The 25983-nt window shown below is 37.6% G+C and overlaps 1 long non-coding RNA gene and 1 pseudogene across 1 annotated transcript; both read left to right on the top strand.

The window, feature by feature from the left end:
- Positions 1 to 377: 377 nt before the first annotated feature.
- LOC120307086 lies at positions 378 to 2268 on the top strand (annotated as a pseudogene).
- A 12384-nt stretch (positions 2269 to 14652) lies between these two features.
- Positions 14653 to 24747, top strand: LOC120306924. The gene is made up of 4 exons (XR_005556421.1): positions 14653 to 15300; positions 16010 to 16179; positions 17935 to 18138; positions 23231 to 24747. It is a non-coding gene; the product is annotated as an uncharacterized LOC120306924 (long non-coding RNA).
- The last annotated feature ends 1236 nt before the right edge of the window (positions 24748 to 25983 follow it).

Genomic DNA, 25983 nt, shown 5'->3' on the forward strand with positions numbered 1-25983 from the left:
TGGAAGGTTGCAAATGGCAATCACATGATCCTGAAATGCTACAACTGTCCTAATTATATGCTAGCTGCCAAGTGCCTGAATTTTAATCATATGACCATGGGGGGGGGGGAGGACCTATGATGGTCATAAATGCGAGAAACAATTGTTAAGTCCAGGGCTTTTTTTGTCATAGAACACTCAGAACGGAGTTCCGGCACCTTTTTTGGATGGAACCTTGTAGGGTAAGCAAGGCAGGTTGTATAACTTGTGAGTTCTGGCACTTTTTTTTTTAACAAAAAAAGCATTGGTTAAGTCGCTTTTCCCTGCACCTTGGTAACTTCAAACAGCCATTAAATGAAGAGGTTGAAGACCACCTGTATGTCATGGTGAAACCCCTCTACTATTGTTCTTCGACCTCTTTTACCAATGCAGCCCCTGCTTCTACTTTATTCTACTCTAATAGTCTACTCTCTTTTTGACCTAACTTTAGTGGCGACTCAGTGAGTCACGGCAGGGCCCTCCGAGGCGTTGGCGCTTAAGCTCCCGCCTGCCGGAGAGCGAGGAGCAGGGCCGCCCCCGAGCTAGCTGCCGCCGCCGCAGCCTCTCCGTCCCTGCCCGGCCAACTATTCGTGTCTTTACGGGAGACGAGCAAGGACAAAGGCGGAGAGAGAGGATTCTAGGCCGGCCAACCCCTGAAGTCTCCTCGGCAGCTCCCGACGGCCTAAGCGGAGCTGGTTTGTAGCCAGTGCCGGGCAGGAGAAAAGGTGAGCGCCTCAGCCAAGGGGGCGACGGCAGCGGCGGCGGCGACGTTTGCCTGAGGATGAGGGCTTGCGTGAGCTCCGCCCGGCTGCTTCCTTCCCACGTGCCCGCCCATACTCTTTCCACCTCGGCTGCCGAGGGCCGTTCCTTCCTCCTCCTCCTCCTCCTCTCCCTGGGCGGCCATCGGAGCCCGCGGTGATGAGAAGAAGCGGCAGCGCTTGAGTGCAGCGGCGACCGGCGTGGGGAGCGGAGGCGAGTTGCGCGCCCTGTCCCGAGAGCTCCGGCGGAGGAGAGAAGATGCTGCTGTCGTTGGTGCTGCACACTTACTCCATGCGCTACGTGCTGCCCGCCGCCGTGATGATGGGCACCGCGCCGACCTACATCCTGGCCTGGGGGGCCTGGCGGCTGCTCTCGACCCTGGTACCCGCCGCTTCTACCACCAGGTGGATGACCGGCTCTACACCATCTACCAGAGCATGGTGCTCTTCTTCTTCGAGAACTACACCGGCGTGCAGGTGAGGGCGGCTCGCGGGCTGGGCTGGGGGACTCCATTCTCCCGCTCGACGCTCCAAGCCCGCCCGTCCCTGCAACTGGTTTGGGCAGAGGGGGCAGAAAGAGGCCGGGGAGCAAATGGAGATAGGTCCCTCTGCAGGCTTCCCGGCCCGAACAAAGGAGCCGGCAGGGGAAGCTTTGGGGGCCTGGTTGAGCTGCGACCTCCCAGGGCAGAGTCGGGAAAAGGCAGAGCCCTCTTGTGTGCTCAGTTCCGACTCAGCAGCATTGCAAATATTGACAAGAGGAAGAAAGTCTTGGCCTCGCTTGGCAGGGTCCTCTCTGAAGTATTATATCTCGCAGATTGTATTTATTTATTAAATTTAAAAACCACCAATTTGCATCCCAGAGGGACTCTGATAATCCTCAGAGGGATTATAGATGAATTAGCATTCTCAGTCATTCTCCCTATACATGGGGCACAATTTGAATACCCATTATATAGTAGTAGTATAACCCAGCTTTAAGAATTGAAATAAAAGTGTTGAAATTGAGATCTGAAATAATAGTGTTACATGTAGTAACACAAACATGATGACTTTTGCAAGAAAAGACATGATTTTTAAAATTAGATTTCATTTAAGACTCCACTGTTGAATTATAGAATAAGCCAGTATATCTGTCAGTGCCTTTGATTATATAGTTTCAGATTCTTGTGTTTGAATGTATATAGTTTCAGATTCTTGTGTTTGAATGTATAGGTGGAATCAGTAGAATGCCACATAATCTAAGCAGTGGACCAATGCTGAATTGAAATTGAAGAGGGAATCTTAAAAATAATTAACATTCTTCTTTAAAAGAAGAAACAAAATTTAACCTTTGATTTTAAGTTTATTTTTATATAATTAAGATAACTGCTTTTTCTCCTTTCCTAGATAATTCTGTTCAGTGATTTGCCAAAAAGAGAGTGTGATATATATATCAAATAATCAAAGTACAGGTTTGTATATTGCTGGTTTTTCTATGAAGCATTTTATGTAATGTTAATAATTATAATGCTGCCTTATATGCTACAAAGCATGGGAAAATGTAATGCTAAAATAATTATAAACATATGAAGGGTGAAGTAGAACTATAGGTAATCTTAACTTAATGACCACAGTTGGGACTTGGTCTTGGTTGTTGAGCAAAGCAGTCAATAAGCAAGATGCCCTCAACTGTCACTGAACAACTGCTATCCCAGCACCCCCCACTGCATCATTAGAGGATCTCACATGTCACTAAATGAATTGAGTCTCCATGCCTGTGTAGTATATAAAAATATTACCGGTATATCTCAATAAAAGGAGCCAGATGAAACAAGCATACAATAAGGAGGGGGGGGAGGGTCTTCAAGATGCTAACCAATCCCACATTTGCAAACCTCATGTGAGTTGGCAGAGTTCCAACTCTTTCAAAAGGCCAGGGGTGTGGGGGCCTGTCTCACTTCTGGGGGGTGGGATAGTCCAAAGGATGGACACAACAGCAGAGAATACTTTTTTTCTGGATCCACAAGTCGAAATGCTTTAACTCATGAGTGTCAAGCTCAATTGCTTCCACAGATAACCCAGCCCTATATCATGTAGGGCGTTAAAGGTCATAACCAACAATGTGAATTGGAACTGAAAGCAAACTGGCACCTAATGCAACTTGCTCAACAGACGTGTTATATGCGCCATCTCTAGGGCACCCAAACTTTTATGAAATGTATTTGACAGCCATCTTTTTTTTTTCATTGAAAATTTTTTATTTTTTAACATACAAGCATTTATAAAAATACAATAAAATTTTAAAGTAGGAAAAAAACCCCTTACCCTCCCTCCCACCCCCAACCCCCCTCCCTTCACTTCCCAGAGCAGAATACAGGGTTAATAATAACAAAATTTATAATAATTAAGAAAAAAGAAAAGAAAAAAAGAGAATTTTTTTTATCATAATTAACCTTTAACTCCATAACCTATAAAACAATTCTCTATAATATTTAATATTCATTCATAAAATAAATGAAACTTTTTAATTCCATACTTTTTCTGAATATAATCTATCCACCTTCCCCATACAATAATATATCTTTCTTGTGTATGATCCTTTAAATAAGCAGAAATTTTTGCCATTCTGCAAAACTAGATACTTTAAATATCCATTCTTCTAAAGTAGGCAAGGAATCTTTCTTCCAATATAAACCTACTAGTAACCTTGCTGCAGTTAATCTTGTATCCAGCAACTTTGGGTGGCAAATTGTGTCATGGCCGCATTTTGTCCCGGCTGAATCTTCCAGATTCTGGAAGAGCCCTGGCGGTGCAGTGGTTAGAGTGCAGTATTGCAGTCTAATTCTGCCCACAGCCAGACGTTTGATTCTGATCAGCTCAAGATTGACTCAGCCTTTCATCCTTCCGAGGTCGGTAAAATGAGGACCCAGATTGTTGGGGGCAAGATGCTGACTCTGTAAACTGCTCAGAGAAGGCTGTAAAGTACTATGAAGCAGTATATAAGTCTTATTGCTATTGCTATTCAAGGGTAGCCCCATGCAGAATGCATTACAGTAGTCCAAACCGGAAATGACCATGAAAGAAAAGCATCTCAATCCAGGAAGAGCATAACTGATTCCTCAAGCAGGAGCCATGAGTTCAGGAGGATGTCCAGATTACACACCAGGATCTGTCTGGGTTAGTGCAAACCCATCAAAGACCAGAGATGATAAACTCTTGGATACAGAGAAGCTCCCCCACTCACAGCCGCTCCATCTTACCAGGGTATAGGGTGAAGCCTGTTGTTCCCCATCCAGAGCCCTACACCCTTTAGGCATGGCAAAAGAACATCCACAGCTGCATTTTCCCTAGAAGTGGAAAACAAAAACCTTCATCTCCAATTAGCCAACTAGAAACTTGTATAAGAAAATGAAAGAGGCTGAGTCTTTGTAAGCTTTATCTACCCTGTAGCGCCCAGTTAGACTGAAAGCCTAGCCCAATGTTTCTCAACCATGGCCATTTGCAGATAGGTAGACTTTAGTTCCTAGAATTCCCCAGCCAGCATGGTCCGTTTATTTTTCAAGTGGCCAGGGTTGAGAAACACTGGGCTAGACTGTCAACTGCCCTTTACAGGCAGTGAAGGAGACAGCTAAAACTTGCAAAGACCCAGCACCCTCCATTTTCTTGCACGTTGGAGATGGTCTTTTTTCTTCCTTCAGTTCTAGGGAAAAAGCTTCGAAAAAGCCGCTCTCTCCTTGTTTGCTTTGTTCTCTGTTCTTCAGCCTGGAGTCAAGGTAAGGTTTTTAAAAGGGATAGAGTGGAGGGAGTGTTTAACTTTAGCATCTAATTGGGGTGAGATGGGGGCAAGATTAACAAGTCTGATCCTCCCAGCTTTTTTTTTTTATTATTAAAGAAATGTGGCTTTCTGGGGGAGAGAAAGAAGGGGAGTTAAGCAGAGGAAGCTCATCCTGAAGCTGCAAAGGCTGGCTTCCCAAAGCCGGGCAAGGGATGGCAATAGCAATAGCACTTAGACTTAGATACCGCTTCATAGTGTTTTATAGCACTCTCTAAAGGATTTACAAATGTCAGCATATTGGCCCCAACAATCTGGGTCCTCATTTTACTGACCTCGGAAGGATGGAAGGCTGAGTCAACCTTGAGCTGGTGAGAATCGAACTGTTGGCAGTCGGCAGAATTAGCCTGCAATACCGCATTCTAACCACTACGCCATCACATCTCAGACAGGAAAGCTTTGCAACCTCCCACTTTCCAGCTGATCAGAGGAGAAAGCTCTGGTTCTTTTCTTTTTTTTTTTTTGCACCAGAAAGGCAAGAGGAAGGGCAGGGGCAGAATTAGGAAAGGCAGGTGTGCCTAGTGTTTTGCTTCCACATTGTTTCTCCCTAGCAAGGCAATCATCTGTGGTGCGCTGAAATGAGGGGAAGCTTTGAGAGGTGGGCTTGTGCCTGCGCTAGGCTTCCCAGGGTCTCCCCGACCCCTGCTCTCCACTTGACCCATGCATTCCTTTACCAAATGAACTGGAGAGAGCAAGGACAGTTGTTCATTACTTGAGACAGTTCCTTTAATGTTTTCCCAGCCTTCAACCCTAATAGGCAAGCTCCATTATGGTCATAACTCGAGGACTACAGGTAGTCCTTGGTTTACAACAGTTCATTTAGTGGCCATTCAAAGTTACAACATTACTTAAAGTGATTTATGACAATTTTTCACACTTTATGCCCATTGCAGCATCCCCATGGACATGTGATCAAAATTCAAAGACTTGGTAACTGTTTCATATTAATGACGGTTGCAGTGTCCTGGGAACATGTGATCACCTTTTACAACTTTCTGTCAAGCAAAATCAATGGGGAGCCAGATTCACTTAACAGCCCTGTTACTAACTTAACTGCAGTGGTTCACTTAACTGTGGCAAGAAAGGTCGTAAAATGGGGCAATACTCACTTAACAAATGGTTCGCTTAGCAGCATAAATTTTGGGGTCAATTGTTGTAAGTTGAGGCCTACCTGTAGTCCATGAAACTTTCTAATATTTTCTATGAATGTTGTGATGTACGTATGGGAGATTTTTTTATCTTTTTCCCAGAAGGAAAACAGCAAACATTGCTGTTTGATCACATCAAAAGCTCTATATAATCCAGCATCCTCTTTCCTACACTGACTGGCAGGTGATAGTCCTCTTACTGCTGATTGCCACCAGCTTTACATCCTACATGCCTTAAAATGGTAGAAGCCATGTATACTATAAAATTAATGGAAATGTTCATTTCATACATGATTTTATCTGGATTATTCTTTTCCTTCATATCTCTAGCTGCAAAAGAATTCAATTTACTGGGATGGTACAGTATTTTTTCCTTATCTAGTTTAATTTTTCTGAATATTAATCTTCTAAACAATCCATTAATACAGTACATGAAGAAACAAAACTTTTTTTCTTTAAAGCCATGTGCGGATTTGAAAAAAGGTGTTTTTATGCTGTTTGAAGAACAACTAGTGGAATAATTCAGTAATTGCATTAATAATTCAGTGCTGGAAACAGTGCTTGCTGGTATTTAAGAAACAATTATGTACTGACTGATGAGAAATCTGCAGTGCCAAGTGGTATGCATGTTTTACTCCCATTTTTATACCCGAACCCTGTGCCAGATCTGCATAAACACGAAAACACTTCCTCTTCTTCCTGTTGATGCTGTGGTAGTGATGTCACTCGCACTCAACTAAAATTTTCCTGTGACAGTTGATTACAGAATTGTGATGGAATGTATATTTCCTACCTCCAATAAACATCCTGTTGCAGAATGTGTGTATGTTCTGAATATTCAGAAAACAGAATGTTAGTTCAAGGAAAGCATGCTAGTAAACACATCTGAGTTTTGGTTTTGATCCACAAAACAGGTCTGTAAATCATTGGAAGAGGAATAAGTAATGTTTAAAAATTAGTAATAGATCTTAAAAAAATATTTTTTTGACCCAGTTTCATATTGCTTCCAAAAGATTCTTGCATACAGAGTACACTGGATGAAGTGATTGTATATCTGTATCGAATAGTTTTTTTAAAAAAAAAAATACATGCGCTAAAGAAAAAAAACATAGCATATGGGAAACAATAGACTTGATTAGAAAATTGCTGTTCCAAAGGAAAAAAAATTCAATTGTGACCACAAAATGCTGCAGCCAGTCATAAGTGCTAGCAGGTGCCAAACACACCAATTGCAATCACATGATATGAGGCGGTGGTTTGACAGTTGTCCTAAGTCACTTTTTCAGAGCCCACTGTAACTTTCAATCGTTCCAACATTATAAATTGAGGACTACCTGTAATCCCTTTAAAAGAAATGTTTCCTTTCTGATGCCTCTTTTTCTTTTAAAAGAGTTGTGCAGTGTTCCAGATTACCAATTCTAGTCACAAAAGTCAGATTGGATAACCTGGCAACAATTTGAGTCATTTGGGGTTTTTCATATTATTTTTATGCTTTCATGGCTGCAAAATTGAGGGTGGGATGGATAGGAATTCTCTGAGGTGAAGACTATAACTGAAATTTCTCTGATTTTACAAATGCAGAAATAGGCACACAACTTTACATTAGATTAAAACTGACTAATAATAATATTCCTTTTGAACGTTGTTTTACTGATAGCTGGAAAAAGTCAGGTTTCCAAGATTCAACAAAAATAATGATTGGCAGCCTTATTTTTTGCAGGAGAGGTGGGGAAAAGACATGATGTTCATGTTTTCCAATTGTTTTAAAGTTTTTTTTTTATTGAAAAGTTTTAGGTTTTACAAAAAAAAAAAGATTCCCCTCCCCCACCCCTTCCCACCCCTCCCCTACCCTCCCCCAGTCTTCCCAGAGCTGAATACAGGCTTAATTAAAAAAATTTAAAAAGAATCTTGAAACACTTATAAACCATAAACAAATCTAAATACGTTAATTAAACAAATTATAAAATAATTAACAACAATATATAAAAAAATACAAGAAGAAAGAAAAGAAAAAACAGAAAAATAAAAAATAAAAAAAAATAAAAGAAAATATCTAAGAAATATCTTAAACTTTAATTATAAATTATTCAAAAACTAAGTAATATTTTTTTATATCCAACTTATATTGTATGAAATCTATCCATCTTTTCCATACCAGGAGATACTTCTCCTGCGATTGATCTTTCAAGAAAGCCGAAATCTTTGCCATTTCCGCCAAATAAGAAACTTTAAAAAACCATTCTTGCAATGTAGGCAAAGATTCCTTCTTCCAACATTGCCCTACTAACAACCTGGCCGCTGTAATTAAATTTAACATCAATATAATCTCTTTACTGTCACAATCAGAAACAATACCTAACAAAAACAATTGTGGGGTAAATTTTATCCTTCTTCTGAAAATTCTTTGAATATTCCACCATATTTTAATCCAAAAAGCTTTTATATTTTTACATAACCACCAGATAGGATAATAAGTAGCATCCAAACATCCACATCTCCAACATTTAGGCTGCAAGTCAGAATACATAGGAGACATTTTTTGTGGATCAAGGTGCCATCTGTAAAACATTTTATAAAAGTTTTCCCTTAAATTTTGGGCTTGTGTAAATTTAACATTCCTTACCCAAATAATCTCCCAAGTATTTAATAAAACCGGTTCCTCAAAATTTTGTTCCCATTTAACCATACATTCTTTAACTAATTCTGCTTCTGAATCCAACTCTACTAACACCCCGTAAATTCTCTTAATGTGAGTTCGTCTTTGATCTTTTATTTGTTTTAACAAATTCTCATCTTCTCTAAGCAAACCCAAATTACAATCTATCTTCCACCTCTCTACTATTTGTCTATACCAGTGGTTCTCAACCTGTGGGTCGGGACCCCATTTGGGGTCGACCGACCATTTCACGGGGGTCACCAAACAAGGCTGTCCGCCATTTTTTTCCCCTTTTCTTTGGCCACGCCCCTGGCACCCAGTGATGTATAAGTGGTTGGGGGTCACCACAACATGGGGAACTATATTATGGGGTCGCGGCATTAGAAAGGTTGAGAACCACTGGTCTATACTGAAACCATGAATAAATAATATTTTCTTGTGTTAAATCTTCCAGAGATTTTAATTGCCAATTTTTACCATCCCATCTAAGTAATTGTGCATAAGAAACACTATCCATCTTGACTCCTCTCCTTATCCCTTCTGTCGCATGCCATGGTATAGCCCATAATGGAATTTTAAAATCATTTCTATAATATTTCTTCCAAACCCAAAGTAAAGAAGTTTTTAAATATGAGATTTAAAAACCCTGTCAACCTTTTTATTGAAAATTAAATAGGCATGCCATCCGAAAAGCAAATCCCAACCCTCTAAGAGGAGTACTTCTACATTTGTTAAATTAACCCAATCACTAATTAATGTTAAAGCCACAGCATCATAATACAATTTCAAATTCGGTACCTTGAGTCCACCCCTCTCACGAATATCTTGTATAATTTTAAGTTTTACTCTTGGTTTTTTCCCTGCCCAGATAAATTTATTGATACCTTTCTGCCATTCATTTAAATTAACCTCATTCTTTAAAATGGGTATCATTTGAAATAAAAAAAGAAACTTTGGCAAAACATTCATTTTAATCACCGCAATTCTCCCCAAAAGAGATAATTGCAGCTTCTCCTAATTTTCCAAATCTCTTTGTATTTTGACCCACAACCTTTCATAATTATTTTTATACAATTTGGCGTTAGAAACAGATAAAGTAACCCCCAGATATTTTACCTTGTTAACAACCTCAAAATCTGTCAACCTAACCAAAGTCTCCTTATCCAAATTAGTCATATTTTTAGGCAATATTTTAGTCTTATTATTGTTAATTTTAAAACCCGAAACCTGTCCATACTGATGTATCAATTGTAATAACTCTATTACAGAATAAGTAGGTTGAGATAAAGTAACAACCAAGTCATCTGCAAAAGCCCTTAATTTATATTCTTTTTTGTTAACTTCTATTCCTTTTATTTGCTGTGATTCTCGAATTTTAATTAACAAAATTTCCAAAGTTAGAACAAACAGCAATGGTGACAATGGACAACCCTGACTAGTCCCCTTCTCTATTGAAAACACCTCTGACAAACCCCCATTAACTATAAGTTGTGCCGTTTGCTTTTGATAAATAACACAAAGAGCTTGTAAAACATTTTCTCCAGAGTTCATTTTCTCAATTAATCTTAACATAAATTGCCAGTTCAGCTGGTCAAAAGCTTTTTCAGCATCTAAAAATATCAATCCTGCAGAAATTTGATTGTTTTTATCTAAATATTCTAATAAATTAATAATTTGTCTAACATTATTCTTCATATACCTTCCAGTTATAAAACCCGTTTGATCCATATGTATTACATGATGCAGGACCCTCATAAGTCTATTAGCTAAAATTTTTGAAAAAATCTTATAATCTACATTTAAAAGAGATATAGGTCTATAATTCTTTGGTAAAGTGAGATCTTGATCTTCTTTTGGAATCAAGGATATAAAAGCTCTACCCCATGACGGGGGGATCGCTGAACCCTGTAATATATTATTAAAAAGCTCCCTTAAAGGTTGAATCATCTCTTGTACCAAAGTTTTATAATAAATAGATGTCAATCCATCCATACCCGGTGCTTTACCTAATTTTAATTCTTTAATTACTGTCTCAATTTCCTCACTAGTAATCAGACCGTTAATTTCTTGTTTCTGATCTTCTGTTAGTTTAGGAAAATTAGCATCTTTTAAATAATTATCTATATCTAAAACCTGTACTTTAGTACTCATATATAATTTTTGATAATAATCTAAAAAAGATTTCTTAATCAACTCCTTCTGATATACCAACTTACCATTATAATTTATTTTATCTATAGTTCTCTGTCTCTGCTTCTTTCTCAATTGATAAGCCAACCATCTCCCTGGTTTATTGGCATTACAAAATGTATTTTGTTTCATATACAATAAATTAGTTGCAGTTTGATCAGCCATCAACATGGGAAATTGTGATTTAAGCAATTTTATAGATTCCTTAATCTTCTCATCTGTGGGATTTAAAATCAGAGCCTTTTCTTTTAATTTAATCTCATCTTCCAACTCTTTACGTTTCTACACCTGCTTCTGTCTGTGAACCTTATTCATTTGTATCAAAATCCCCCGCATATAAGCTTTGCCTGCATCCCAGACCATTGACATTGAAGTTCCCTTATACATATTTAAAGCAAAATAATCCTTTAATTGCTCCTTTAATTTTTGAACATTCTTTTCTTGTCTAAATAAATTTTCATTCATCCTCCAAGATCTCCTCTCCTCTTTTTCATCAACCAGTTCCATCCAAACTGGACTATGATCCGTCAATGTCCTAGGGAAAATCTTAACATTCTTTACCCTAAAATATAAATCGGTTGTAATCAAGAAAAAGTCAATTCTTGAAAAAGACTGATGTCTGTCCGAAAAGAAGGTAAAGTCTCTCTCCTCCAAGTTATGTTCACGCCAATAATCTTGCAGCTCCCAATCCTCTTTCAAGTCAAAAAAAGCTTTAGGTAATTTAGCCTGTTTAAAAGAAATAGAGGGTCCTTTTTTGTCTCTTTGTGTATCTAAAACACCATTCCAGTCTCCCATTAATATAACAGATCTATAATCCAACAAAGTTAGTTTTTGATGTAAAAATCTATAAAATTGTTCCTGTTGTTGATTTGGTGCATACAATCCCACTATAAGTACTTTCTTACCATACAAACCCACTTCAATCATAACATATCTCCCTTGAGAATCAGATTCTACTAAACAGGCTGATAGATTTTGCTTAACATAAATAACTACTCCCCCTTTTTTCCCAGGAGCAGAAGATACAAAATGAGATCCCAATCGAGCGTTAACTAGATATTTTTGATCCTTAGAAATAATATGTGTTTCCTGCAAACAAATAATATCATTGTTATGTTGCTTTAAGTAATGAAATATTTTCTTTCTCTTTTGAGGGGAGTTGAGGCCATTAGCATTCCATGTCAGGAGCTTTACCATCTCCCATGACCAAAAGCCTGGAGAAGATTGCTTGAAGATCTGCCATTGAAGAATGTACTGCAGAGCTCTTAGGTCTTGCTCCTCCCACAGGCACCGAAGCCATTTCTTGTAGAACCTCTTTAACATCTTTCTTCTGTTGTTCCTTTTCCTTACGTCTATGGGCTGCCCGGGTCATTCTTTGCTCTTTCATCTCTGCTTGTTGCAACCACTCAGCCTGTAATTTTCCACTATCCATCAATACTACTTCTTCAGACTGCTGTTCCGCCTCCTTGCCATCCGAAACTTTCTGCATCATAGATGGTGGTGAGCGTGCTCCCAGGACCGACTTGTAAAACTCCTTTGCTTTAGAAACAGTATTAAGTCTATAACGTATCCCCGCATGACTCACCACAATGCCAATCGGAATCTCCCATCTGAGTGGCATCAATCTTTTTTTAAGTTCATCGGCTAAGAAAGCAAACTCTTTTCTTCTTCTTAAAATTTTAGATGGAATCTCCTTTAAAATAATAACATCTTGAGCAGCAATCTGAAATCTCTTGTTATAAAAAGCTTGTATAATTTCATTATGCAGAGATCTCTTCCCAAAATAGATTACCACATCTCTTGGCAGATTTCTTTGCTTTGCAATCCAAGAATTGACTCTAAATATTTTTTCAATTTCTCTAAATATTTCCTCCTTCTCTCTGTCCAAAATGACAGCAAAGTCATTTGCTACAATCTTTCTCAAATCTTGTTGCATGTCTTCTCTCAGCCCCCTGATTCTTAAAGCGAACTCCATTTCTCTATATTGAGACATAACAATATCATCTTGTGAAGTTTCCATCCTTTTTTCCATACCTTCAAATCTATCTTCCAGAACCTCCACCTTATCTGCAACTTCTTCCACTCTAGAGTCCAACTTCTCAACCACAGAAGCAAGTCCTGTTAGAGCCATAACTATATCTTGCCTCAAAATAATATTATTCTCCACTAAAAGCTCTTTCACTTCCCCTCTGATTTGAGATATAGCATTTCCCATTATATATTGCATGTCTTTTACCGTTACTGCTGGCAAGGGGGGAGAGGGTGGTGGTGTAGCTTTAGGTTGTTGTGCTGGTAAAATCGCAGGAGAAGAAGCCACCTTAGGTACTGTAGATGTTGCCTGCCGCTTTGAAGCCATTTAAAAAAAAAAAAAAAGTTTTGTTTCTTCTTTCCTCCTTCTTTGAAAAAAGAAATAAAAAATACAAAAAAATCCCTTAATAGAAAAAAAAATAGCAAAAGAGAGTTTAACAAAAAAGAATCTTCCTAAAACACAAATCCACCTTAAGAAAAAATTTAAAAAAAAAGAACAATCTAGTCCATTACATTCCGTTCCACTCGCTTTTTTTTAAAAAAAAAAAACTTTCCAATCGCCACTTTACTTTCACTCTCACAAAAAAAAGAGAAAAAAGAAGGGAAATAAAAATCAACCTTTCAAACTAAAGTCCAAATAAAATCCAATAAAAAAAATCCTTTATCCAGCTCTGTCCGCTTATAAAAGTAACTCACCCGGTCTCTTTAAGTGCGGAGGTGGGAGCGGCGTCTTGCTTTGTCCCCAAGGGACAAAGACAGCTGGGAGGCGGAGGCAACCCGAACTCCGAGGTAGCACTCTTTTCACCCCCCAAGGAAAACTTCCTGGGGGGTCTCAGAGGCTCTACCTCTATTCAGGTGATACTCCCCTCCCCCCCTTTGCCCGGGAGGGAGGTTTTGAGCTGCGGAACAGCTGGTGTCTGCTGTTCTCTGCGGTTCTAACGCTTTCCCAGGAGGACGGCTACAAAGTAGCCGCCATCACCGACGCTAATCCACCGGAAGTTTTAAAGTTTTTTTTATGACCAGCAGATACACCTTCGCTTATTCTTGTTATTTGAATGAGGTGCTTTCCAAAATGAAGGGAATTAGTCCAACTGCCATTCAAAAAGGTTTGGCTGACACAAAACAATGTTCGTGGTTTGCTTTGTTTTTTGGAAGCCAGAATGAGCAGAGAAGATTGTGGAGACATTGCTTCAGAAAGCTGCTTCAAAGGAGTGCTTCTGTTAAAAGTTGGTTGTAACTTCACCCTAAAAGCTTTCTACAACTCCAATAAGCTGGTATGAGATGTTTGGCTCGTTAGCAACATAATGATAGAATGAGACTGGACAAAGCATCTGAGGGACATTCATAAAAAAACAGAACAATCCAAAATAAAAAATAAAGTCTTTTTTTACCCCAGTTAACTTCTGTTAACTCTTGGTATCATAATATACCAATCTTTGCATTAGCATTTATGTAAAGCAGCATTCATTAAATCATTATTTTATACAGTATTTTAAATGAAAACACAGTTGGTGTTCCTAAAACTCCCCAGCTTCTCTCTTTATTCTTCTTGGAGAAACCATTCCAAAATATTTCATTATAAGAGCATTCAAACATGTTTTAGTGTATATAATCAATAGCAGCCTTTTATTTGTTTGGAGTGGTATTAAATGGATTTATACAATAGGACTTTACGTTTTTGATAACATTCTCATAAATTTTGCCGTGAGACAACATAGAACATGATTTGAGATATGGTGGCCTGCAGGAATAAGAAATGTACATTCACTGGCATTCCATTGTGAGGGAACATTGTTAAAAGATTATTATATGTAGCTAAATATAGTACACTCAGTAAAAGTTCAATTTTAATAATTTGCTGAAACACACATAAGTGAGGTAATAGTTACAGGTAGCCCTCGACTTACAACGGTTTAGTGACCATTCAAAGTTACAACATTGAAAAAAGTAACTTATGAACATTTTTCATACTTACAACCACTCCAGCATCCCCGTGTATATGTTCGTTCTCTCTCTCTCTCTCTCTCTCTCTCTCTCTCTCTCTCGTGCATGTGTATGTGTGCACATATATTTGTGATATGAGCTCCCACAAAAGCAAACTTCAGGAGTCAGTTCCTTTTTCAGAATCAAATGCTGGTTTATACTTTTCTTCCACAAAGTCAGGCAGCTGCTCTAAGCAATTTCCTTCGTTTGGTTGCTGGGAAGATAAACATTTCCAGGAAATGTCCCAGTATTCAGATGCACACCTGTGTCGTATAAAAAAAATTAGGCTAACATCTCTTGACCTAAATTAAGCAAAATTTATTTAGAGAGAAAGTCTGAGTTTAAAGTAGTGTACATCTAGTTTAGCAAATGTTATAGGAAATGGATGATAGGCCCGATATAATAAATTGAGTTTTGCTTTAGTGCAGCAATTCTGGCTGAGCATCATATTCTTTCACAAATTATAATTGTGAGAACTGATAGAAGCACAAAGTAATTGTGTTATGATGCAGGGCTGGAAGAAAATAGACTTTTTTGACTGAAGCAATCTCATTGAGGCTTAGTCTTGAGACTGAATTGTTTAACTTAAAAAACTGTACTATATATTTTGTTTCCACAGATATATTTTGTAATTTATCCAGAAGGAGCATTTTACAACCCAGAACTGCCCAAAGTAATTACAGATAGCCAGTCATACTGAAAAGAAAGGTAATGAAAACTACCAAGAGCTGACAAGCTCTGTGTCTTTAACAGTTGAGCCTTCGTGCCCCCTCTAATTCAGTTTAATGAAGGTCAAAGAGATAACAGCCAAAGCATGCAAACCAAAAGAGTCTCTGACAGACACATGCCTTATTAGGAGTGCACAGAATAGTCCAAAATCAGTCCAAGATTCCAAGAGCCAGTTCAGAACAGCACAGACAGAATTCATATGAATTGTTATACAACAGCCAGAGATTAAATAGTTGTTTCCAACAAAGGATTATAAGTCAAGGTTGCCTCTTAAATCAGGCTGCAGCCAGCTGTTGCTAATCAAGAGATTTACTCGCTTGGCAAGATGCTCCATAGAAGGGCTCTGCTCTTCTCTCTACTCATTAGGCTACTCCAGCTGTGCAGATGTTGCCTGTTTTTGATCAACCTCATGTGATTCTTGATTTGGTGCTCCTGAGGCTGAAATTCTACAGATCCAGTTGGGGGCACTTTGTTTACATTCAAAATTCACTGAATTGATCCGTGATACTGGGTAGACATGTGATCATTCTCCTGAAAGATAAGAAAGAAAAATAAAAACTAGCTTGGGTCTAGAGAAAATCAGAATCAATGGCTGCTTTTATAGAAGTCAGCTGCAGGATCTAGAGATGTTACCATTTTCCTGGGCAACTTGTTAAATCTTTTTTACTCTGCCTTTCCTCTTGGTTAGGTCTCACAATACTGAAACATGTCCTTACTCCACGGGTGAAGGCCACTCATGTTGCTGTTGATTCCATGAAGAGCTACTTTGATGCAGTTTATGAGGTTACAATAGCCTAAGAAGGAACTGTAGATCATAAAGGACAAAGGAAAGTGGCACCATCCATGGCTGGTGAGCAGGTACTTTTAAAAAACTTTCTCTTGCCTGATTCAAGCTGGGAGAATCCACATCCTTCATGGAATGTCTACAACATTCAAGATGAACTTTTTCTGTGTCCCAAATGATATACGGTTGGGCTTAGCTTTTTGTTTGACTTCTAAGTTTCCAATTAATTGCTTATTTCCATTTTAGGTTGTCTTTTGGCCAGCAAAGGCATTTTTTAGATAAGCTAGCATTTAACATGATTTGTTGATTTTAAAGTGAGGAGGGGGGGCTCTTGGTTCTTTCTTTCTTATATATGTTTTTATATTTTAATTATATAGTTACATTTTGTTAGCCCTCCACAAGAACCCCAATTTCTCATGTGGCCCCATCAGAAAATGAATTGCCGACCTCTGAATAAAATGTTAACAATATCTTTAAACACATATCTGAGAAATCATAGATCTTGTTATTCAATTTTCAGAATTTATTTTGAAAGAAACATATGCAGCTTTTTGGAGCAAAATATTTAAAATCTTTTTTAAATTTAAAAACATTTAAAATCAGAGTCTAAAAAATCCAGACTTGAAACTTGGATCAGTTTTTAAATATTGTTAAATAAATAAGTTTGCCTTTAATTTTACAAATAACTGAAATTAATCATGTTATAACTAAAGTATTTATAATGTTCTTCTGGATTTTAGACCTTCTTTATAAGGAGTGCCCAAGAATTTATATCTACATTGAACTAATTGAGCTCAAAGACATTCCAGAAGAACAAATGTTTATGAGAAGATGGCTTCACGAATTTTTTTTTAGAAATAAAAACCAACAACCTTTATTACCTGCATTAAGAAAATTAGTGGCTGTGAATGGGAAATACCACTCAAACTGATTTTGTGACATTTGTGACTGTAACTGTGAATCAATACGAAACTGAATTTCTTTTATTCTCAGGCCAATGTACTTGGTCCAATTTGAATCAGGATAGCCACATCTATAAAAGAATATTTTGTAATATACTATACTATAATATACTTTTACTAATTAAAAGTAGACTGGTTATCTTTGCCTGATAATAAAGGATATTCAATTCCAGATTAGTTCAACAGAGTAAAGTAACTTGATTGATTTTGGCTTTGAATGTTGTATATATTCACCCAGTGGGAACTTATCCCATAAACCTGGATTTATTACATAAATGTGCTGAGAATTTATAGCTTAGCTAAAGCTCCAATCATTTTCATTTGAGTCCATTTAGCAGCTTTAATTAATTTATATTTGCTTACTTAAAGAAAATACAGCTATGCAAAGCATTCAGAATTAGTCCTTCAGAAAGCACATCAATATGAACAAAACTGAAGATTAAAGCAGCCACATCCTTTGTGAGATTCATGCAGCTGCTTCAAAAGACAAGAACACTTCCATTAGAATTGCTAACAAAATTGTCTGTGCCTGCATAGAGAGAGCCGACAATATTTCTTCCCAGTGTTGTGACTGCTTGAGCATTTCAGATAGAGATACTTCCTAGGTGTTAAATTGCTTTGTATAACATCTCTTTTAATGCTTTGTACAGCCCTAAAAATAAGTCTGGCCAAATTACATACTGTAGTAAAATTTGTGCTATTTGTAGAAGATTAAAAAGTTCAGTCCCTAATGTAGGAAAGAAAGAATTTCAGGCCAAAACTTGTGATTCTTGGAGGAAAGTATTTGTGATAAATTGTCAGAGATAATCAGAGAAGCTTCTAACCAAAAGTATGTGATAAATAAATCTCATTTTATCTTGCTCCTAGATTGCTAAACAGGATTTTATGATGCAAAAGATTCTAAAAGAAGAAATAAGTTTCTTGGGAAAAGTCTTTGCTCCAAACTAAGTCTCCAGAAAACATTGCCATCCTAATTGTTTTTAAGAGGCTTGATTGCCACCATGCTAATAGAATCTGGAAGGAAACTGCATGAAAACACGGATATATGGCAGCTTATTAGGCTGTCTCTGGGTCAGTATTAAAACATAAAAACTCTGCACTTTCATTCAGTGGATTTTCTTTCTTGCTTTGCACATCGCATCAAATTCTTTCCTAAATGTATATTAAAATTTTAAATAAAGTTAGGCTAGAGGGGGATTTAGCAAGAAAGGATTATATTACGGCCAAGATATGGTTTGGTATGATTAGCTCTCAATAGGTATATGCTGCAGGCCACTCAAGCATAGGAAATATAGGTAGTCCTCGACTTATGACCACAACTGAGCCCAAAATTTATATTGATAAGTGAGAAATTTGTTAAGTGAGTTCTGCCCCATTTTATGACTTTTCTTTTTTTTATTAATTTTTTTTATTTTCCATTTATCCAACATACTTATACAACAAAATTCACTTTACAAAATAAAATAAATTCATAATCATAACCATAACCATAGGTGCCGCTTGCTCGTTCCCCCCAAGCTGCATCTACCCTCCCTAATACCTTCCCTCCTCTTTCTCTCCTCCCCTCACTACTCTCTTCCCTTCCCCTTCTCCTCTTACCATCCTACTTCCTCCCTTCACCTTCCTCCCCTCTCATCCCTCTCAAATACAGGAATACAGCGTAGGGGAAACGCCCAAGCAGCACCTGTCTCATAAATTACCATATCTATATTATCCTATTCTACCTATTTATCCACCCACTCACCCACCCCCCCACCCTCAACCCCCCCCCCTCACTTCCCAGAGCAGAGTACAGGGTTATTAATAACAAAATTAACAATATACAATAAAAAAGAAAAAAATCATACTTAGCCCTTAACTCCCCTTAAATTACATGATCATAAACAAATCTCTTATAAAATTTACTCATAAAATAAATGAAACTTTATAGTCCCATACGTCTTCTGAATATAATATATCCATCTTCTCCATACAATAATATATCTTTCTTGTGTATGATCCTTTAAATAAGCAGAATTTTTTGCCATTTCTGCTAAATTAGAAATTTTAAATATCCATTCTTCTAAAGTAGGCAACGAATCTTTCTTCCAATATGAACCTACTAGTAACCTTGCTGCAGTTAATAAATTCAGCATTAAAGTGGTTTCTTTATCATCTAAATCCACAAAAATACCCAATAAAAATAATTGAGGAGTAAACTTTATCTTCCTTTTAAAAATCTTTTGAATGTTACACCAAATCATAATCCAAAAAGCCTTTACCTTTTTACAATTCCACCAAACGTGAAAATAAGTTACATCTGTATTACCACATCTCCAACATTTGGGTTGTAAATTAGAATACATACAAGATAATTTTTTAGGATCTAAATGCCACCTATAAAACATTTTATAAAAATTTTCCCTCAAATTTTGAGCTTGTGTAAATTTAACATTTCTAATCCAAATTATCCCCCATAAATCCAATGGGATTGGTTCCTGGATATTCTGAGCCCATTTAATCATACAATCTTTAACCAATTCTGTTTCCGAATCTAATTCTATTAAAACATTATAAATTCTTTTTATATGAGCCTGATTCTGATCTTTAATCTGAATTACCAGGTTTTCATCTTCTAATGTTATTCCCTCTTTCTTATCTACAGTCCACCTGTCCACTATTTGTAAATATTGAAACCATGACTGTAGAATATTTTCTTGCCTTAATACATCTAAGGATTTTAAATGCCAATCTGAACCTGACCAAATTAATAATTCTTTATACGAAATTTTATCAAAATTCATCTCCTTAGAAGTTCCCTCAATTGCGTGTCCAGGAATCCCCCAAATAGGTGTTTTATAATTTAACCTATAATAATACTTTTTCCAAACTCGAAGTAAAGCATTCCTCAAAATATGTGATTTAAAAGCCCGATCAACTTTCTTGTTAAAAATTAAATATGCATTCCAACCATACATTAAATCCCACCCTTCAAGAGAGAGAATATCCTTATTCGTTAAATTAAGCCAATCACTTATCCAAGTTAAGGTGGCTGCATCATAATATAATTTCAAATTAGGTGCTTTAAGTCCTCCTCTTTCTCGGGCATCTTGCAAAATCTTAAACTTAACCCTTGGTTTCTTCCCAGCCCAAATGAATTTATTGATACCCTTCTGCCATTCCTCCAAATTTACATCTTTTTTTAAAAATAGGTATCATCTGAAACAAGAAAAGAAACTTTGGTAGAACATTCATTTTTACAGCTGAAATTCTCCCCAACAATGACAATTGCAATTTTTTCCAGTCATTTAAATCCTTTTGTACTTTTGCCCATAATAATTCATAATTATTCTTATACAATTTTCCATTTGAAGCCGTTAGATATACTCCCAAATATTTAACCTTTTTCACCATCTGAAAACCTGTAGATTTAACTAAAATTTCCTTATCCTTAATTGACATATTCTTAGATAGTATTTTAGTCTTGTGATTATTAACTTTAAAACCAGAAACTTTCCCATACTGTATTATAAGTTCTAATAGACAATCAACCGCTTGAGTCGGTTGTTCCAAAATTAAAACCAAATCATCCGCAAAAGCCTGCAATTTATACATTCTTTTTTATCTTTATATCCTTGAGTACTGTTGATTCTCAAATCTGAATCAACAAAATCTCCATTGTTAAAACAAATAACGATGAAGATAATGGACATCCTTGTCTTGTTCCCTTTTCAATATTAAAAGTCTCAGTCAGTCCCCCATTAACAACAATTTGAGCAGATTGTTGCTGGTATATAGCTTTAAGCGCATATAAAAACTTATCCCCAAAATTCATTTTCTCTACCAATGAGAATAAAAATTGCCAATCTAGTTGATCAAAAGCTTTCTCAGCATCCAAAAATATAAAAGCCACAGGAATCTGATTATTCTTATCCAAATACTCAATTAAATTAATAATTTGTCTTACATTGTATTTCATATATCGCCCTGTTATAAATCCTGATTGATCACTATGAATCAAATCCTTCATAACCTGCATTAGTCTGTTTGCCAAAATTTTAGAGAAAATCTTATAATCTATATTTAACAAAGATATTGGCCTGTAATTCTTAGGCTCTGTAAGGTCTTGATCCTCCTTCGGGATCAATGATATAAACACTCTTTTCCAGGAAGGGAGGACTTGAGCTCCCAACAAAATACTATTAAACAGCTCCTTTAATGGCTCCATCATTTCTTCAGATAACATTTTATAATACATTGACGTCAATCCATCTGTTCCTGGAGACACGACTTTTCCTGACATATTTCTTAAGTGCAGTTAAGTTAGTAACATGGTTGTTAAATGAATCTGGCTTTCCCCATTGATTTTGCTTGACAGACGGTTGCAAAAGCTGATCACATGACCCCGGGACACTGCGACCGTCATAAATATGACCCAGTTGTCAAACATCCGAATGTAAATCACATGACTATGGGGGTGCTGCAAAGGTCATAAGTGTGAAAAATGGTCTTGAGTCACTTTTCTCAGCGTGACGATGGAGAATCCACTCCCTCCCTTGAGGCCAGTCAGGTCCTGTGAGGGGAGAGGATGGAGTCAACACAAGAAAACAGCCAACTAGCTTTCGCCTTGTCGAGACTGGTCAGGGAGGTCCCAGGAGGAGAGGCGGAGCAAAATTGGACAACTAATCTGTTAGATCTGTTTCTTTTGAATAGTTTATATCCTTCCAACAGTACATTTCAGTCATGAGTTTAATCCCACCAAGTTTAGGTAACTATATCATACATGTCCTCAGGTGCTAGGTCTTACTTCACCCAGTTTGTTCCTCATACTTTGAGCATTAGTGTGTAGACATTTGAATCCTGTCCTTGTATTTGTTTCCTACATCTCCTGTTTTGAGTTCCTTTTCCTTCCCACCACTCTGTACCTGATTGGTTGTCTTGGGGTTTATGCTTGGGATTAGGTCCTAAAGATTGCCCACCCTCCCTTCCGATTTTAGTTTAAAGAATAAGCAAACACATTCTTCCAGATATTGTTCTTTCAGTATAAATTTTCTTGGGTGCTGTCCACTTCATGGATGGTTATCCCAGGCAAGGAATGTTACATATACATTCATGGTGCAGAAGAAGAATAAAAGGAGATGAGAAAGAACGAATTGTAGTACGTCAGAGTACTTTTCATTACTATCAGAGGATGATCATTCAGAGAATGTTGGAATAATGTTGCAAAGAAATAGAGCTCTTTTTTATCCTTGGGAATATCGGAATAACAGAGTTGGAAGGGACCTTGTAGATCTTCTAGTCCAGCCCCCTACTCAAGCAGCAGAACTATGCCATCCCAGACAAATGGTTGTCCAATCCCTTCTTAAAAACCTCGAGTGTTGGAGCACCCACAACTTCTGGAGGCAAGTCAAATATTTTGTCAGGAAATTAAATTGGTACCTTAGGAACAGTGACTTCAGCCATTCAATATGTTCTGCATTGTTTTTCAACCACAGTAACTGGATTTACAGAAAAGCACTAAGATGAGAAGAAGTAAATCTTGTGGCTTAGTGCGATATGCAAACCCTGCCTTTTTGTCTCAGGGAACTGAAATGGTGTTTGGAGCACTATAATTTTTTAAGTTAGTTAGATGAGGGGTCCCCAACCTATGGGCCGCAGCCCGCTATCGGGCTGCGGGCTTTTGGCCAGTGGGCCACAGAAATGGCTAGCCAGGGTGTGCACACGTGGGTGCGCATTCTCCCCCCCACTGGCGCTAGCAACCATGGCCCTGTTTGCGCATGCACATGGGCGTAAACAGGAACACTAATGTGCAGGGCGATGCATGCCCCATTTGTGCATGCACAAACAGGCTGTTAGCGTGGTGTGTGTGCGTGGCCCATTTGTGCATGCACAATGGGCGCTAGTTGCTATGGGGGTACGCAGCTGTGTGGGTGTGGCCTTATTTGCATGCATGTATGTACGCATGCAGGAATTTGGAAGCCGCTCTCCCCTCTGGGCCGGGAGCTGGGAAAGGTTGAAGAACTCTGCTATTTGCAAAAATTTGTATAATAGGGAAATATTCATATAAAAATAAATGCCTTTCTTTAAAAAATTGGACATGAGTGGCTTTCAGCCTTTAATCAACTGTAAATATTTAATCAATCATTGTTACATACCAAATTTGTTTTTCTTTTCTGTGTTTTAGGACTTGGCACAATATGTAAATGAAGTGAAGCAAGATAATGAAACTCTCTGTGAAATTAAGCAATTTCAATCATCAATAGAAAATTTTGTAGGATTTTATAAGATGCTGCTTTTTTATTTTTTAAGATTTTCCCCTCTTTGTATACCTGTCATTTATAGACCTTTAAGCAGGAAAGCTGAAAGTGAAAATTCTGGCAGGGTTAAGACTAAAGTCAGGGTGGAGCACAGGCAAGCTTGTCCAAAGGTAGAGTCAATTGCAGGTAAGAAACTAAACCAATATATTCTGAAAAAGGTTTGAACACAGATTCCAGAAAACTGGGATATTGAGAATCAGAAGACAGCTAATCAAGAGAGTTAGAATAGAAACAGGAACTTTAAGCCAGGGGTCCTCAAACCCCAGTCCGTGGACCGGTACTGGGCCATGGTATGCCAGCAACCGATTTGCACAAACAAGCAAAGCCCCATCTGCGGGATGCAGGCAGCTCACAAAACCACGCACCCTCTGGTCCACGGAAAAACCTCTCCACGGAATTGATTCCTGGTGCCCAAAAGGCTGGGGACCTCTGAGTTAGATCATTGTTAATTATCTGGTATTATCTGATCATGCTGGAAATATCAGTGAGAAATAGCTGAAGAACATAGGAACTTGTTCGTCCAAGCCAAGCATTTTCTTGAGATGCACTAATGAGGGAAAATGCAAGAACTATTCAACTTTTTCCTTATTCTACTCACCAGCTCCTCCCTTCTTTTTTTACTAAGGTATTTAGGTATTCATAAAACATAAAAAGCTACAGAAGCAACTCTTAATTGCTCTAATTTTAGGCTGATTTAGAAAAGCAACTGAAAGGAATAAGAACAGCAATTACATGTAATGTCTCTCAGTCAACTATAACTAATATAGCACACTGAAACATTTTCTCTTTCTTACACATCTGTGCGTGCGCAAATGCATATATGTAGTCTACTTTCTGTTGACAGTCCCCAAATTGGATAAAATAAAGTAAGATGATAAAGCCCAAAATTATAAACACTGAACTCATACAAAATTATGAAACCATAGAAGAAGACCATGACGGGCTGGAAGGAGAAGCTGGACCACATCTGGAAAGCATTGTGCAGAGGAAGACTGGGTTATGTTGCACTAAAGTTGATGGAAAATAGTACTTAGAGATTTTTTTAAAAAAATTAAAAAAAAAAACCTGGCACTGCTATTGAACATTTTGGAAGCCAATTTTATGACTTGGGTTGAATTGCAGTGTAATCAAGTAATCGGTTTAATTCCCACTTGGAAGAAAAGAATAACTCCACACAGACATTGATTTAAACACCGTTTTATGACCTGCAAATGTGCAGTTCTGAGTAAAAGCCAAAAAATTCTTGTTAACTAGATATAAATTAACTTTCCGGTACAGATAGTCTTCAACTTCAGTTCATTTAGTGACCATTTGAAATTACAGTGGCACCGAAAAAAATGAGTTATGGCCGTTTTTCACACTTACGACCATTGCCATATCCCTATAGTCACATGATCAAAATTCAGATGCTTGGCAACCGAATTGTATTTATGATGGTTGCAGTGTCCCAGGGTCACCTTTTGGGACCTTCTGACAAGCAAAGTCAGTGAAGAAGCCAGATTCACTTAACAACCATGACACTAACTTAACAACTGCAGTGATTCCAGTGCTTTTTTTTCTTTAAAAAAAAAAAAAAAAGTGCTGGAACTCACACACGTCATACAACCCGCCTTGCCTACCCTACAGGGTTCCAAAAAAGGTGCCGGAACTCTGTTCTGGGCGTTCTATGAGAAAAAAAGCCCTGAGTGACTCATTTAACAACTGGCAAGAAAGGTCATAAAATGGGGCAAAACTCAACAAATGTCTTGCTTATCAACAGAAAGTTGGGTCTTAATTGTGGTTGTAAGTTGAGGCCTACCTGTAGTCCATGAAGCCTTCTAATATTTTCAATGAATGTTGTGATGTATGTATAAATAAATAAAATCTGCATTTGTTTACATTTCAAATATTTACAAACATTTTCATTTAAGGGGCCACCCCCCCTTTTTTAGCTATCGATTATAACTAATATCAGTACATTGTGGCACGTTCCCTGATTGATTACAGCATTCTTCACTAAATTTCTTTGGCTAGAACATCAAAAACGTTACAAATAAATATGTTTGAGTGGGTTGTCTTGTTTTTGATTTTGGTAGCAAAATATGCACTCTGAATTGTTCTAAAAGCATAAAGCAATATCAAATTTCTCTGAGGATGACCTCAAAATCTAGAAAGTTTTATGTGTATAGTCAAATATCCAGCTTACAGAGGTTGCACTAAGTGTTAACATTTTTGGCTGATCTTCATTGATGTCTTTAGTCTTCAAAGAAGACAGGGCAGTTAAATACTGACTTGCCCAATTAAATTAAGAGAGTCAATAAGTTACAACATCTGGGAATAATCTGATGCCTGTCTGAGTAAGCCCTCAGGCTTAGAGAGAAAGTTCCTCATTTCTGGGATGGTTACATTCAAACTCCCCTTCTCTGGGACTGTTTCAGGGAGATGGAATGTGGGAAATATGTAATATATTCATTTGTTTCATTGGCAAAAGATATCCTTCATCATAGTTTCAATATGTTCACAACATCAAGTTAAATTTCTCAACCTTGGCAATGTTCTTTATAATCAAAAGTTTTTTCATATTCCGAACAATGTTCAATGTTTGCCTTTGAAAATCAAACAATTTAATAATTTATACACA

Source organism: Crotalus tigris, unplaced genomic scaffold, assembly GCF_016545835.1.
Source record: "Crotalus tigris isolate CLP2741 ecotype Arizona unplaced genomic scaffold, ASM1654583v1 scf7180000017764.6130737, whole genome shotgun sequence".
NCBI classification, from domain to species: Eukaryota; Metazoa; Chordata; class Lepidosauria; order Squamata; family Viperidae; genus Crotalus; species Crotalus tigris.